At 38.3% G+C, this 15,191-nt stretch overlaps 2 protein-coding genes across 5 annotated transcripts in view; one reads left to right on the top strand and one right to left on the bottom strand.

Annotated features, from left to right (window-relative positions):
* Positions 1-15,191, bottom strand: part of RUNX2 (RUNX family transcription factor 2) — a 459,712-nt gene that overhangs the window by 391,066 nt on the left and 53,455 nt on the right. The gene's annotated exons all lie outside the window — the stretch shown is intronic.
* Positions 11,782-15,191, top strand: part of SUPT3H (SPT3 homolog, SAGA and STAGA complex component) — a 682,254-nt gene continuing 678,844 nt past the window's right edge. For 2 of the 4 annotated variants that reach the window (XM_074237078.1, XM_074237076.1), the window contains exon 1: positions 11,782-12,048. The gene's annotated coding sequence lies outside the window, so the exon portion shown is untranslated. Of the gene's footprint in view, positions 12,049-12,222; positions 12,728-15,191 lie in introns of those variants that run through there. The other 2 variants (XM_074237080.1, XM_074237077.1) reach the window with 2 other exon arrangements.

The following is a 15,191-nucleotide window of genomic DNA, read 5'->3' as shown; positions in this document are numbered from 1 at the left end:
TTGATTTTGACCTTTGCTACAACAAATTAATAGAATGACTGCACTTGATGTATAAGAATAAGACTTTTGAATAATGTTCAAGCCACTGATTTGTTTATTTCTTAATCCCGAAGCATATTTTCCAATGTATTTTTTGATGTTCTCAACTCCACCTACTGGTTTTCCTGACTTCCTTTAAGTCTCAACTAAAATCCCATCTTCTACAGAAAGCCTTTCTTGTCTAATTCCAGTGCCTTTCTTCTCCTATTTACTTTCTATTTATCCTGCAAATAACTTTGCTTGTACATATGTTTGCTTGTTGCCTCTCCATCAAATTGTGGGCTCTTCAAAGGTAGGGACTATCTTTTGCCTCTTTTTTTTCATTCCTAGCATTTAGCATGGTTGGCACATAACAGGGACTGAATAAACTTCACCTTTACAGTTAACTACTAAAATAGTTTGGAGAATCTCATTGAGTTCTTTGTAGGATTTCTCTATTTCATCATCTGCCAAAAAAAGTTGGTTGGTACATAAACTGCAATTATTTTCATGGTGGTCTTTTTGCTCATGTTCACCATGGAACACTGAAAGGTAAGATGACCAAATGTGTTACGAAATGATTTTTCTTCTTATTTGAACACAATTTCACAAACCCTTTTACTTTCCCCTCTAAGGAGAATTTGTTAATCATTTTTCCATTTAACTAAAAAAACTTTCTTGTGTTTTTTAACTTCCTTTATAGTAAAAATGTCAATGATGGTATGTTTCAGTTTCTCTATGTTATTGTATGTGGACAATAATAGGGAAATAGTTTTTTTTTTTTTTAAAGTAGACCACACTTTTCAAACAAAGTTTAAGCAGGAAAGAAGTTAGAACAAGGAGTCCAGAAGTCACCCTGCCAACAATGTTTGTAGATGTGCTAAATATTATGATTCTTATCACATGTCTACCATTCTAACACCTTTACTTCAAAAATGGAAAGGAGTCATATAGAACCAAGGGGCTATTGTGTGTATGTGTGCTTCATGGGTTGTCACAGAAAAAAAACATTCATTCCCTAAGGTCTAGCTTATTGTGCATAAGCCTTTTTGTATCTCACTGGACTGATCCTTTGATAGGAGATACATTTCAGCAAACATATTCAGAATCTTTCAGTCCTTTTGGAGTTTGTGCTTGAAAGATAATTTTTAAGAATCCAAGGTCACTTTCATATTACGATAAACATTTGCTCTCATTCCTGGAGGATTTAAATAAATAAATAAGGCAATAATATTGAGTTTTGATAGCTCTTGAGGAGATACAACTAGCAATATAGCATAAATATGATACAGAATATTATTATAGAATATTTGATATAACATATAAAATGTTAAATTTTTTTTAGAATTTATTTTTCAAATTTCATCTGTAGATTTTTGGTCTTTGTTTTTGAACCTTTAGCTTTTTTTTTTTTTTTAAAGATTTCTTATTTTTTAGCTTAATATGCATAATAAGTATTGGTGTAAGAAAGTTTATGTATGTGAATGACCAAAGAACTTAAACTCTTAATCATAAAATAATGCCCTTTATATGTAAGAAATTTGACTTTTGAATGGGACAGAAATTAAACTTTTGCTAAAAGAGAAATAATTAAGTCAATTTGTAAAGGATATAATGTACTGCCCTTTTTCATCTCTAAATAGCCTTGTTGTGAAAAGAAGGAAAAAAGATTATGTTTACAAAACAAATTACAAACTCAAATATGAAGAAACAGTTTTACAATAGATGTGAGAAGAGACAAGAGTACTGGATAAAAAAGGTGAGAGGATCTATTTAATGAAAAAGAAAGGATGATAATGAAGGGCATTATGGTAACAACTTTTTTTTGCATATATCTGTTTTTTTTAGATTTTGAGAGAGTAAAACTCAAAAATTGTAAAGCAAATAAATGTTTAGAACCTATGAGATGATTAAATGGAGTTGGTTTCATAATTAACTTGAAGGTTGATTTTTGGAGATAAGGATTTTCCAATGTATTTTCCATATTTTCCATTGTATTTTTCCATATTTTTCCGATATATATATATATTACATAGTTATTAAATTTGTTTTATTCATCATAAAATTCATACAACTCCTTATCATTGTCAAAACTCCCATCCATTAGCTCATCCTCATCTGTGTTTGATGATGAATTATTAGCTTAGGAGAGGCTCTAGTTACTCTCGTCTTTGCTCTGGTCTGCAGTTGACCACACATACACCCTGGGCATGGCTGGTGTGTGGATATATGCTTAGTCCATTCTGTTGCATGAACCTGAAGCACCAATTGTGTCCTCCTTTGAAATCAGAACTTCTTATTCATCAGCAATTCTTTATTTAAGGCAATGGGGTTAAGTGACTTGCCCAAGGTCACATAGCTAGGCAATTATTAAATGCCTGAGGAGGAACTCTGGTCCTCCTGACTCCAGGGTTGGTGCTCTATTCACTGTGCCACCTAGCTGCCCCAGCAATTCTTCTTGCTTATGCTGAACCATCTTTTTGGACACAGGAATTTCAAATGCCCTCTGCTCTTCAATCCATCCCTTCAATTCCCTCTCTAAATCAGATCATTTGCCTCTCATGACTTTCTCCTGCCCTAGCATTTTCAGTAGGGTTTCTTCTTCCCATAGCCAGTCTCAGATTGTTTTCTCAGTTAGAGGAGGACCAAACTTATGTTCAGCAGCATGACTTCCAATTACTTTTACAAACTGAATCACTTTGAATTTTAATTCAGTACTGTATGAAAATCTTTTCTGAATCATTTCTGGTCAGAATGTGGCAAAATATAACTTAATATACTGGTAACAAATGTAGAGTCACAATTCTTCAGTGCCCTTTTATCAGTCTTTATTAATCAAAAGAATTTGTCATTACTTCAATTTGAAAAGAGGAATTGATTTATTCAGAATAATAGTGAGGACTAGAAGAGGAAAAGTTATCAGAGAAGCAGCTTCATGAAATGAAGATTGTTCTGGATGGGATCAAGGCCTGCTGTTCAGAGTTGTGAGTTGCCCAATATAAGGCTTTTTATTGCATTTACTTGCTGAGCTCGAGCCCACCCTGGTATAACTTCCATCTACATAAAATCAGTTATAATTAATTCTTTAACATGAAACTTTTGGCAAATGCATTAATAGTCATATAATATTATAATTATTCACTACATGATAAATGCAATAATAATCTACATGTAGTTCACATATACACCTAAATTTTACTTTCCCACTAAAGCATTAACCATCAATGGGAAAAGTGGTCAGGGAAATTAAAAATTGTGGACAACCTTTGTATTCGGGACAACTCATAAATTAACAGTAGGCTTTTTCAGTTTGGCAGAACTGGGGACAGTTTGGTAGGGGAGGATTTTAATTAAAGTTAAATGGAAATATAGCTAAATATATAATATGGATACCTGAACATGATTAAGAGACCAAAGAAAGTTTTAGGAGCTACATGCTAATTTGTTGTTGTTGTTGTTGTGCTGATATTTATGGGAATTCTGTTTGAGGTCTCATTAATATACAAACTAACCAATTGACCTGATTGACTAAAAGTAGATTAACATGTAAGAAGCACAGCAATGTTTCATTAAATTACTGTTACATGAAATTGGGGGACCAAGATTAAACAAATGTATAAAATCTACTTTAAAATCACAATTGCACAACAAGCAATTAAATTTCTCTAGATTCTATAGTGTCTGCCTATCCTTTCCACTTCTACTTCCCGGCCTATCTTTTTTAGTCTCTTAATTCCCTTCCTATCCTTTTTACTTCCTCTCTTCACTGACTCTTTATCCTAAGTTCCTGGGGTCTGCTCCCTTATACCACTTGACTCTTGATCATTCCATGATGCTGTTTCCTCCCTTTGCCTCTCTATATCTTTACTGTCTGGAGTGAATGACTCCTATTGGTCCACTAGCTCCTCTCCAAAGTGAAATGGCTGTTGGTCATAAGGTAAAATTCTCTTCTCCCACAGTTCAGAGGCTTTACTCCACAAATACTTTGGGTCTTGACTTCTAAGAGCTGAGATGGACTTAGCTATTTAAAGCCCCTAGAGGTTTGATTAATTAATTTTCTCAGGCAAATCCTTTCTCCATTCAATTAGAGTTGCTGGTTGGTTGGTTCTTGTTCTTCCTTAGGGAAGATGACCAAAATGACATCACTATGTTTGAGACAAATCACAGCGTGTCCTACTGTGCCTGATCAGGCCAATATGAGCTTGGAATGCTCTGCCACAGATTAGGTATGTGAACACCTGGGGTGGGTACTTTAAACTGTCAACATTACTATAGAGAGGAGCAACTAGGTGGTGCAGTGACTAGAGCACTGGTCCTGGAGTCAAGAAGTTGTAAGTTTAAATCTGGCCTCAGACACTTAATGATTGCCTAGCTGTGTGACCTTGGTCAAGTCACTCTTTACCCCATTGCCTTAAATAAAATATAAATTTAAAAAAATTCTAAAAAAACATTACCACAGAGTGGGCAACTATGATGGGCTGGCCATGTTGTTAGAATGCCAGCTGTACTCTTGCCAAAAAGACTATTTTATGGATGGAGAACTCACACAGGGCAAGTACTCATAAGGGGGTCAGAAGAAGCAATATTGAAACACCCTGAAGAAGAACACATTGAAGAACTTTAGAATTGATTGTACAGCATGGGAGACACTGGCACAAGACTGCCCAGCATGGCATGCCTTCATCAGTGAGGATGCTGCAAGCTATAAGGCAGAATTGAATCAACTCAAAGGAAACATGACATCCATAAGTGTAGACATTCATTAGAGATGCACTCCTACCTCAGCAAGAGACATGAGATCTTTATGTCTAGATGAAGAAGAGATCTGTATAGTCTCTTTCTCTTCATAAATCTCATACACATAATTTATAAGTTTAAGAGAGTCACTTGAACATCATAAACCAAGTCTTTCTGACTGTAAGTTTAGTACTCCATCTAATTACTCCAACTTTATTTCTTTGCCTTGGTGAAAGTATTAAATGACATCTAATGTATTGGCAGAAAATCCTTAACTGCTATCCCATGACTTTTTAAATATAGGGTACAATTAAATACCTCTTCCCAGGTTCTTTTTTTCTTTTTTTGGTAACAGAAATGAATTAATTGGCATACATCCTCTGGGAACTTGCCAATCTGTTTTTTAAAGTTTCTTGAGTACCACAAGTGGTACTTCTGGGTTGGTCCTAGTTGTAGCAAATTACATTAAACCTTATGGTTGTAGACCAAAATGTCAAACATCCTAGAGAGTAAGGGCTATATTTGTTTAATTTGTTTTATAAAGTCTTGTACAATTAGGCATGCAATAAATTCTTTTAATTATATTGGAGATGGTAAGGTTATTGCTGCAAGGTTGGAATTTTTGATTGACAGAAATAGAAGCCTTTTATCTATTGCCAGTAAAGGTATTAGGATACTACTCTTTTTTTTGACACATCTTGTTACTCCTTAGCATCACAGGAGTTAATATGCTTGCAAATAGTCTTTTTATATTATTCTTTGGTTTCTATTTAATATATAATTATAATAAGAGCAAATGAAGTTATGATTCTATGTTCTACCACAATACTTACCCATTTAGACCTTGGGACTAAGAGAAAACAGTATGCTGCTTTTTTTTTGTGGCAAGGCAATGGGATTAAGCAACTTGCCTAAGGTTCATACAGCTAGGTAATTAATAAGTGTCTGAGGTCATATTTGAACTCAGGTCCTCCTGACTCCAAAGCTGGTGCTCTATCCACTAGCTGCCCCGAAAGCAGTATGCTTTTAATTCAGATAAGTCTAAGAGATAGTTGGTAAACACAAATGTCATAAGAATAAAACATTTTGAGCTAACAGGGATCATATAAGATAATTTACTTCAATTCTTTTATTTTTCAGATAAAGAAACTGAGGCTTTAAAATGCCAAATGAATTGTCTAGGGTTACCATACTACCTAGTAAGTAGGAGAGATTCTAAGCCAGATCCTTTGACTCCAGATTTCCTGCTTCTTTCATTACAGTATTTTTTCAGGATAAATAACTTGCTTGTTGTTGTCTGTTGATACCTTTAAACTAGTATCCAAAGAGTTTCCTGATGCATTTCTTGCTTAACTGAAGGTACAGCATTTATTTCAGAGTAAAATGAATTCATTTCAATAATTTTTTTATAAAGGACATTTTTGAAGCATAGGCTACAAGCATAGTGAATTTTTTTCTGTGCATAGTATCTGAAAATTAGATTGACTTCCTGATTGCTCAATAAGTTTATTTCTAAAAGGTTGGCAATTCAAGACCTAGCTTTGACATGCATAATACAGTTTGAACTTTTAATCCTTTGGCCATATTCCCATGCTTTTAGCATATGTTTAGGTTGCTTAAAATCTATGGGGGGATCTTCTATAATTGGAAATGTTTTCTGTATAAGAAAGTATTTGTTAACACTGTTGGTAGTATTAATTAAGGTGAGATGTAGTGTCATCTTTGTTTTTAAGCATAAAAAAACTAGAGAATATGAAGAGGTCTCAATCATTTGATAGATGAGAAGATTGAATTCTAAAAGAGGTTAAGTATTTTGCTTAAGGTCATATAGCATTTTTATTGGCAAAACTGAGGATCCTTCTCCGTGAGAGAAATCTCTATCGAAAACAAAGTTGAATTCTTGAAATTGATATGTTGCAGTTTAGAGACTGCAAATACTACATTTCACTATAATTCAGATACTTGGTGCCAGGAAATTAAAATAAATTGAATACAGCCAAGTTCTCTAATTCTCACATTCAACTTTTTTTTTGTTTGTTTTTGCTTAAGTCCTGAAGGTAGCAAAAGAAAAAAATTGCAAAAGCCAAATGTGCATATGTATATATGCATGTATACCACACACATACACATGTATATCACACATGACTGTATATATACACACATTGTTACATGCATGCATGCATGCATACATGCATACACCTTAAAAGGCTTCCTACAAAACAAGATAGTCACATAACTAAAGGGTAAAAATGTTTGTAGGACAACATCATTTGCAGGTCATCTGAAACGAATTGTCTACATTGGCATGTGCTTTGACTTGCTGGCAGAAGCAGAAAAAAAATACTCCATCACATTGCAGACGGATTCTTATTAGCTGTGGCTTCTGCAGTGGCTCCGACTCTTCTTTGGAGCATGGACTTCTTTTATTACATAATCTGGACACTTTTTTAAAAAAAGCAGACATTTCAACTTAAATATGTGCAATTTCTCTTTGCAGCGCATCTACATGGAAGTTATTATGCCAAAGGAATGTAAAAGTCTTCAGAAACAATGCTTCATTTTTCTTTAATGATTTTGTCGACAGGATGGAGACATTTTTGTGGTATGATGAATTCATTTTGTCTCCTGTCCTGTATTCCCCACATGCTCTGGAAATCACTTTTCTTTTTCTGAGACCAGTAGTCAACCTTAACTTCAGCAAGAACTTCACTGTTTTACCTTGATGCATTTAATAACACCCCAGTAGCATTTATATTCTAGGATAATTTATGTTAATGATATGATACTTGGTGGAAAATTTTTTTTTCTGACCTAAGTTCCACAGTCCTGTAAAACTGCAAGCAAATCATGACTATTCTAAAGTAAAATTTACTCTCCCCTCCCTACCCCAGACAATTATGGTTTTAGCAGGCTACAGGAGATTGAAGCAAACTCATAAATGACTAACATTCCAAAGACCTTCTAGAATTCTGGCAATATCACAAATCCCATACCATCTTTTAACGTGTTTTTAAAACATCTTTTACTTTAACTTCTACAACTCTGTATATATAATTTCCTCTCCAAGTTCTCACTTTTAAAAACTTTTGTATATAATAGAAATATGAATTCAGAGCTGGAAGGACTGTCATCTATTCCAACTTCCTTATTTTACAGATGAAAGAACTAGGGCCCAGGGAGGAAAAAAAATGCCTTATCTAGGGTCCCACCAACAATAAGCAGCAGAGTTGAGATTTGGAATCAATTTCTGAGTGAAAGAAATGATCATGAATAGCTAATAATTTGGAGAGATCCAGAGTTCTTCCCTTTTTTCTAAAGTTCTGATTTTAAATTCAGGGTTTTTTTTTTTTTGGCAAGGAATGGGGGTTAATTGACTTGCCCAAGGTCACAAAACTAGGTAATTTTTAAGTGTCTGAGGCTGGATTGGATCTCTGGTTCTCTTGATTCCAGGACCACCACCTAACTGCCCCAAAAGTTCAGTCTCTTGAAGAACTTTGCTGGTTATGAGTTTAGACTAACTTTCTGGTTCAAGACTCCACCTTGGGGAGGAGTCATTGTGTTGTGTCCAGGTTTAGGTGGGGCACACATTCTTTGATAGGAGAGGTGTTGGTATAGAGGTAATTTTTCTATCCTAGGATTGTGTTAACTAATCAAAGTTGATTGACATTACTCTTGCAAAAGAACATATGAACCCCGAGCTCTCATGTCTTCTGAGAGACAGCCAAATGATCATCTTCTTATTAATAATATGGTGGCCATATTAATATGATTAAATTACCTAGAAACTATATTTCTCAAACCTTTTTAATCATCACACTCTAAACTCTATATGATTTTTTTTATGATGTATCTCCCTCTTAATATATTTGTGTGCAAATCTTAAAGATCTGGAGCAGAAAGTTTTAGTCATTGAATATTTGTGTTAACCTTTAGCAAATTATTGTATTTGCCTGGAACTCATTTGAGACAGGAGGGCTAATTAGTGATGCAAAAATGAATCTGATCCTTACAGTATCTAATGTAGCCTTATGGATAGCTTAAAAAAATAAGCCTCTTTCATCAGATTTTTAAAACTATAATAGAAGTTTAATTTACTCTCCAAGTCAAGAATATTTAAGCACAAAAGTCACTTTTTTAAAGTCAAATGGTAACTGGGGTATGGGAGGGAAGAGTATAGAAGGAAAGAGTACATAAGGGAAAGGGTGCCTACTCTCAAAGTGGTTTCAGATATTTTCAAGTGTTGAAAGTATCTGAAACCCCCAGTCTTCATCCCAAAAAAAATACCTCCTTCATCTGCATGGAACTTTTACAAACTTCCTGGAGCAAAGTTGAGAAATGTCCAGGAAACCTTGGTGACAAGGGAAGGAGCAGAGCTATAAACTAGTATTTTTGGAGTCTGTGGAAAATTGCAAACAGTATTCAGGGAAGCAGCATGAAAGATGCTCCCGGATCAACTTTTTTAATCCCACCCTCATTTAGGGTGGTAGAGGTGTGTGAAGTTCTTAGATATGAGGACATAAAAAGTTTTCTGGTTGAGAGATGATGTACTGCTGGGAAGGAGCTCACTTACATGTGTATTTGTCATCTGGCAGTTTTGTTTTGCCTAATATTTATGCAACTATATGCTAAACTTTACCTGCTTAAGTAGTACAATTGTTCTCAGTCCTCTCTAAATTTTAGAGCCCTGGGACAAAGTCCTGGTTTAGAGCTGGAGATGAGAGCAACAGATCTAACTTTAAATCAAGAAACACTATTAATTCTTATCTAATGAATTTTTTTTTAGAATGTTTTGGCTTAAGACCACTTATTAAGGTTCATCTTGATTTCAACTGGTTGCTTCCATTTCACATACAGGGTAACACCCCTTGTTAACTTTCCCTAAATTCTACAACTATATTGAACTGAGTTTCAGGATTGTTACTATGGTGGGTATTTTTTCTTATGACCACCCTGTATTTGGTATAATTTGAAGTATTGTGAAATCACTAAGAGCAAAATACAAAAGCAAGTCATGACCATGTGTGTAGGAATTGAATCATATTGAACTTGAAGTAAGGATTATAGAAAGGGAAGAGAAAACAGAGACCTCTGACCCTTACTTTCAGGGATTTAAAGCTAGTTTCTTTCATTTCAATGCTAATGTTCCTTCTACTGTAGCAGTCTTTCTCCTTAAAACAACTATATATGGGGCGGCTAGGTGGTGTAGTGGATAAAGCACCTGCCTTGGAGTCAGGAGTACCTGGGTTCAAATCTGGTCTCAGACACTTAATAATTACCTAGCTGTGTGGCCTTGGGCAAGCCACTTAATCCCATTTGCCTTGCAAAAACCTAAAAAAAAACCCAAAAACCAAAAAACCCCACAACTATATATTTCTGAACAAAATTAATGTGGAACACATATTCAGAGAGGTTGGAGAAAAGTGCAAAATAGTAAGGCCAAAAAGAAAACATGGATGACTTTGTGACATAAGTATGAAGAAATTTAGATTGCCTTACAGGAGTGCCACAAACCCGATTATCCTTCTCCCTGGCAGCATGGAAGACTTTGAAAATCAATTTCAGAAAGAAAGCAAATTCTAAATAACTTAGAACTTTGTTAAGGACCTAAATTGATTATCACTGATTTATTTATGTGTTAATGTAGTTGATACTAATGATCTAGGAGACAACTTTGTACGGGTTTTTGTTTTTAACCTCAGTGTATACTAAGGACAAATCTATAGGAAAGAACACATGGGGACAGAATATCAGTAAAATTTTCACCCAGGATATGAAATAGTAATCATGTAAAAGAAAATTTGGAGAAAAAATGTTAAGAGAGTATCAAAGCGAATGGTGGGATAACTAAATGTGTGGAGGTGGCCAAGAATTATGTGTAGGGGTTGGGTGTCAGAAATGACCATTTCCCCTTCTTTAACTATTCTACACCCTCTTCTGCTTTCCTCTTTTAGTCAGAATCCTGGCAGATGAGGGGTTATTCCCCCACTTACTAGAAGATCAGATTTAGCACTAATACACCTGTACTTTTTCCTGTTTCTGTTTTTAGGGTTTTTTTTTTTTTTGCAAGGCAATGGGGTTATGTGGCTTGCCAATTATTAAGTGTCTGAGGTCACATTTGAACTCAGGTCCTCTTGACTCCAGGGCTGGTGCTCTATCTACTGTACTACCTGGTCACCCCACAAAACATTCTTTTTTTTAAAAAAAAATTTTTAGGCTTTTTTTAGGCAAGGCAATGGAGTTTAATGACTTGCCCAAGGTCACACAGCTAAGTAATTGTTAAGCGTCTGAGGCTGCATTTGAACTCAGGTCTTCTTGACTCCAGGGCTGGTGCTCTATCCACTGCACCACCTAGTCACCCCACAAAATATTCTTTTTTAAAAAAAAATTTTTAGGCAAGGCAATGGAGTTTAATGACTTGCCCAAGGTCACACAGCTAAGTAATTGTTAAGTGTCTGAGGCTGCATTTGAACTCAGGGACTCCTGACTCCAGGGCAGGCGCTCTATCCACAGCGCCACCTAGCTACCCCCAAAACCTTCACTTTTTACAGAGGAAATTGAAGCTCAGAGGGAGGACTTGAATCCAGATCTTCCTGACTGCCAGTCCCTATACCACGTTTTGTGGCACCCAGTCGGGGTTTCATGGTACCTGCCTCAATCTTTCCCAGGGAGGCCCCGGGGCCCGGCCTGGGTCCAGGTGAGGCCTGCCCCCACCCTTTAGCGCTCCCCAAAGTGCCTGCATTCAGTAGGCGTTTAATGAATGCTTGTTGGCTTCTCACCAGAATCCTCATCTGGTTCCTGGCACTTGCACCCACCCACCCCTCGGCTCTGCCAACTCAGGCTCCCACCACGCGCTCGGGGGTGAGAAGAACCGGGCCCCGGGCAGCGGCTCTAAGCCCCGCCCCGCCCCGCCCCGCCCCCGCCTCGCAGGAGCGTGGCGGAAGTGGCTCCGGAGAACCCCCCCCCCCCCCGCGCTCCCGGAGAAAGGCGCATGCGTGCGCGCCTCGGCGCTCGGGCGGGCCGCGGCGCGGGGAGTCCCGAGTCGCTCCCTCCCGCTCCTGCCCCTCCCCCACGCCCTTCCCCCACACGGGCAGAGGTTGCGCCATCTTGTCCCCCCCCAGGCCTCAAGCGCCCCTTCGCCTTCACTACACTCCCCTCCCCCACCCCCGGAAGAGTGTCCTGGGCAGCCGCGGCGGGAACAGCAGCAGCTTCGGCCGCCCCCACCTCCGCGGCGCGGGACCCGCAGCCGTCCGTCCGTCTGTCCGTCCGCCCCTCCAAGGGTTCATTAAAGCAGAGGTTGGAGGGGGAGGGGGCCGTGGCGAGGAGCAGCGGGGGGAGGGGAGGGAGGGGGAGGGGTGGCGGGGGGGAGGGGAGGGAGGCAGGGCCGCCGCGCCGCGGGGGAGGGGCGGGGAGGGGCGCGCGTCCGGGCCCGCGGGCGCCGCCCCCTCCCCTCCCCGCCCCTCCCCCGCCGGGATGCGCGAGGTTACGGACGAGGAAACTGAGGCTCCGGGAGCCGTGCCCGAGCCCTGGTGAAGCGTTGCACTAGTAAATGATTACTCCACTTTATTACACTTTTTTTTTTAGTTTTTGCAAGGCAAATGGGGTTAAGTGGCTTGTTAAGTGTCTGAGGTCAGATTCGAACTCAGGTCCTCCCGCTCCACCTAGCCGCCCCTTGTCTTAACTGGGTAGGGCTCTGGTGCCTGTTGGTTCCGGCCCTGCCCGCAAGGCGCTTGTATTCCTTTGGGGAGGAGCGTATAAGTGGGAATATGCAGAAGTAAGAAAGATCACTTTGGGATAGAGGAGGGCACCTGGGAAGGAAGGGCCCTGCCTGTGCGGGGGGAGCTATTCTAGACCTGGCAAGCGTCCGAGGAGCTGGACATGGAATGGCCTTTTGGAGGAGCGCCAAGAAGACTAGTTTGCCTGGAGCATAAAAATGTGCAAAGAGAAGTAACATGTAGTAAATAAGCTTGGAAAGGTAGGTTGTGACCAACTTTAAAACCTAACTGGAGAAGTTTGTATTTGGTCCTAGAGAGTTGGGTTGCAGTTGAACAAGTGACGCAGAACCTGCGCTTTGACAGGAGTGGAGTATGGATTGGAAAGTCCTGAGGCAGGGAGAACAGTTAAATACTTGCAATAAGCTACTATAATAGTCCAGGCTAGGAGTGAGGAGAGCCTGAACTGGGTCTTGTGATTGTCTCTTTCCATTAGTGTAGCTTTATATCCTTATTCCATTGCAGATATTCATTCATTTAACCTTATTACATTGACTTTTTGCTTGACTGCAAGAGAAAATTTATCTTTTAATGATAAAGTTGAATCTTTGAAAGCTAACTACTCATCAGAGGACAGTCATATCACTGGACCCATACTCAAACAGTTCAACAAACATTACATGTCCACTTTGGCCTAGTTACTGTGCTAGAATTGAAGGAACACCAAGACAAAAAAGAAGTCCCTGCCTGCCCTCAAGGAGACATATTGGAAAGCTTTACAGTTACTCTCACATTTTGTAGTATAAACTTTTTAATTACCTATAGTTATTCCCCCCCCCCCCCAAGATATGAGTAGGATTTGAATGGAAGAATAATAGTACATTGTGTTTTCTAGATTTCATTACCAGTGTTAGCCTATGCAATGGAAAGCACACTGAACTAGGAAGAATTTGAATTCAAATTCTGGCTCTGTTAACTCTTGGGTGGTCTTGGACATTTAACCTCTCTAGTGTCAGTTTTCTCATCTGTAAAACAAGGAGATTTGGATTAGATTATCTCTAGGTAATCCTAGGTAAATCCAGCCCTAAATGTTTATTTCTCTCTCTCTCTCTCTCTCTCTCTGTGTGTGTGTGTATATATATATATATATATATATATATATATATATATATTTATATATATATATATATATACTCACACATATATATATACACTTGATCTTCATAACAGTTCTGTGATATATATTGACAGGTATCATTATTCATATTTTGAAAATGTGAAAATAAGACTTGGAGAAATTCTGACTTCTGTAAGGTCACAAGGCTGTTGGTGACCAAAACCTAGATCATCTGACTGACTCCAAGGTGGTCAGTCAACAAGCATTTATTGAAACTGTACTGTGTCCTGAGTCCTTTTAAGTGCTGGGGAGACAAAGAAAGGAAAAATCATTGTTTCTGTCCTCAAAGAGCTAACAACAAAATGAGACAGACAACATGTGAATAACTATGTACATACAAGATTATATAGAGTAAATGAAAAGTAACCTCAGAGTGAAGAAAAGCGGGGGAAGACTGACAAAGCAAGGAGACCAGTGTAGCTGGATCATCAAGTAAGTGAATGAACTAAAGTCTAAGAAGCCTGTAAAGGTAGGAAGGGATTGTGATTGGCTTTAAATGCCAAACAAGAAGATTTTATGTTTGTTCAAGTTACTGTGCTAGAATTTAGGGAACACCAAGACCAAAAAGTTGCCAGTGGTGTTCACTGAGCAAGGGGAAGGCATGACATAGTCAGACCTGCAATTTAGGAATATTACTTTGGCAGCTCAATGGAATTTGGATTGGAGTGGGGAGAGACTTGAGACAGGGAGACCAACCAACAGAATGTTTCAGTAGTTCAGATTAGAAGTGATGAGCTCCTGAGCTAGGCTTGTGACTGAGTGGAAAGAAGGGAATTGAATGACAAGATTGATAACAGATTGACTATGGGATGTGTGTGAGTAAGGAGTTGAAAATGGCACTGAGGTTGTCATGGGTCTAGGAGGATGATCTGCTTTAGTTAGGAAAGTGGGAAGATGGCAGATTTTTAAAGGAAAAAATGAGTTTTGGTGTGGATATATTGAGATTGAGGTGTTTGTATGATATCCAGTTTGAGATGTTCAGAAGGTGATGTGAAACTGGAGCTCAGGAGAGAAACTAGGGCTGAATAAGTAGATATAGGAAGCATCAGCTTCAAAATGATAGCTGAACCTATAGGAACTGATGAGATCGCCAAGTGAGAAACGATAGAAAGAAAAAAGTAGCCCCAGGACACAGAACCTTGGGAAACCATCCTTTGTGAGAGAGTAAGACATGAATGGATATCTTGCACAGGAAACTAAGAGGGAGCAGAGGAGAAGCAAACAAGTCATGAAAACCTAGAAATTATCAGGCAGAAGGTGATTGACAAGTGTCCAAGAATGCAGACAGGTCTAGAAGGATGACTGAAAAAAAAAAGATCTTTAGCTTTAACATTTAAGAGAACATTGGTAACTAGAGAAGAGTTTTAGTCTGGAATTTTTTGCTGTTTTGCATCCAGAATTCCATTGTTAATACATCCTCTGTACTCTGTATTCAGTTATCTGAACTTACATTTAAAGGCAAATGATAAACTAGAAGTGTCCAGAAATGGTGAGGAGCCTGGTATACTCTGTTGTATGAGGTAAACATTTGATAGCCCAATAATGTTTAG

This window comes from Macrotis lagotis, chromosome 5, assembly GCF_037893015.1.
Source record: "Macrotis lagotis isolate mMagLag1 chromosome 5, bilby.v1.9.chrom.fasta, whole genome shotgun sequence".
Taxonomy (NCBI): domain Eukaryota; kingdom Metazoa; phylum Chordata; class Mammalia; order Peramelemorphia; family Peramelidae; genus Macrotis; species Macrotis lagotis.
The sequence above is the reverse complement of the archived record's forward strand: the minus strand, read 5'-3'. Positions and strand labels throughout refer to the sequence as shown.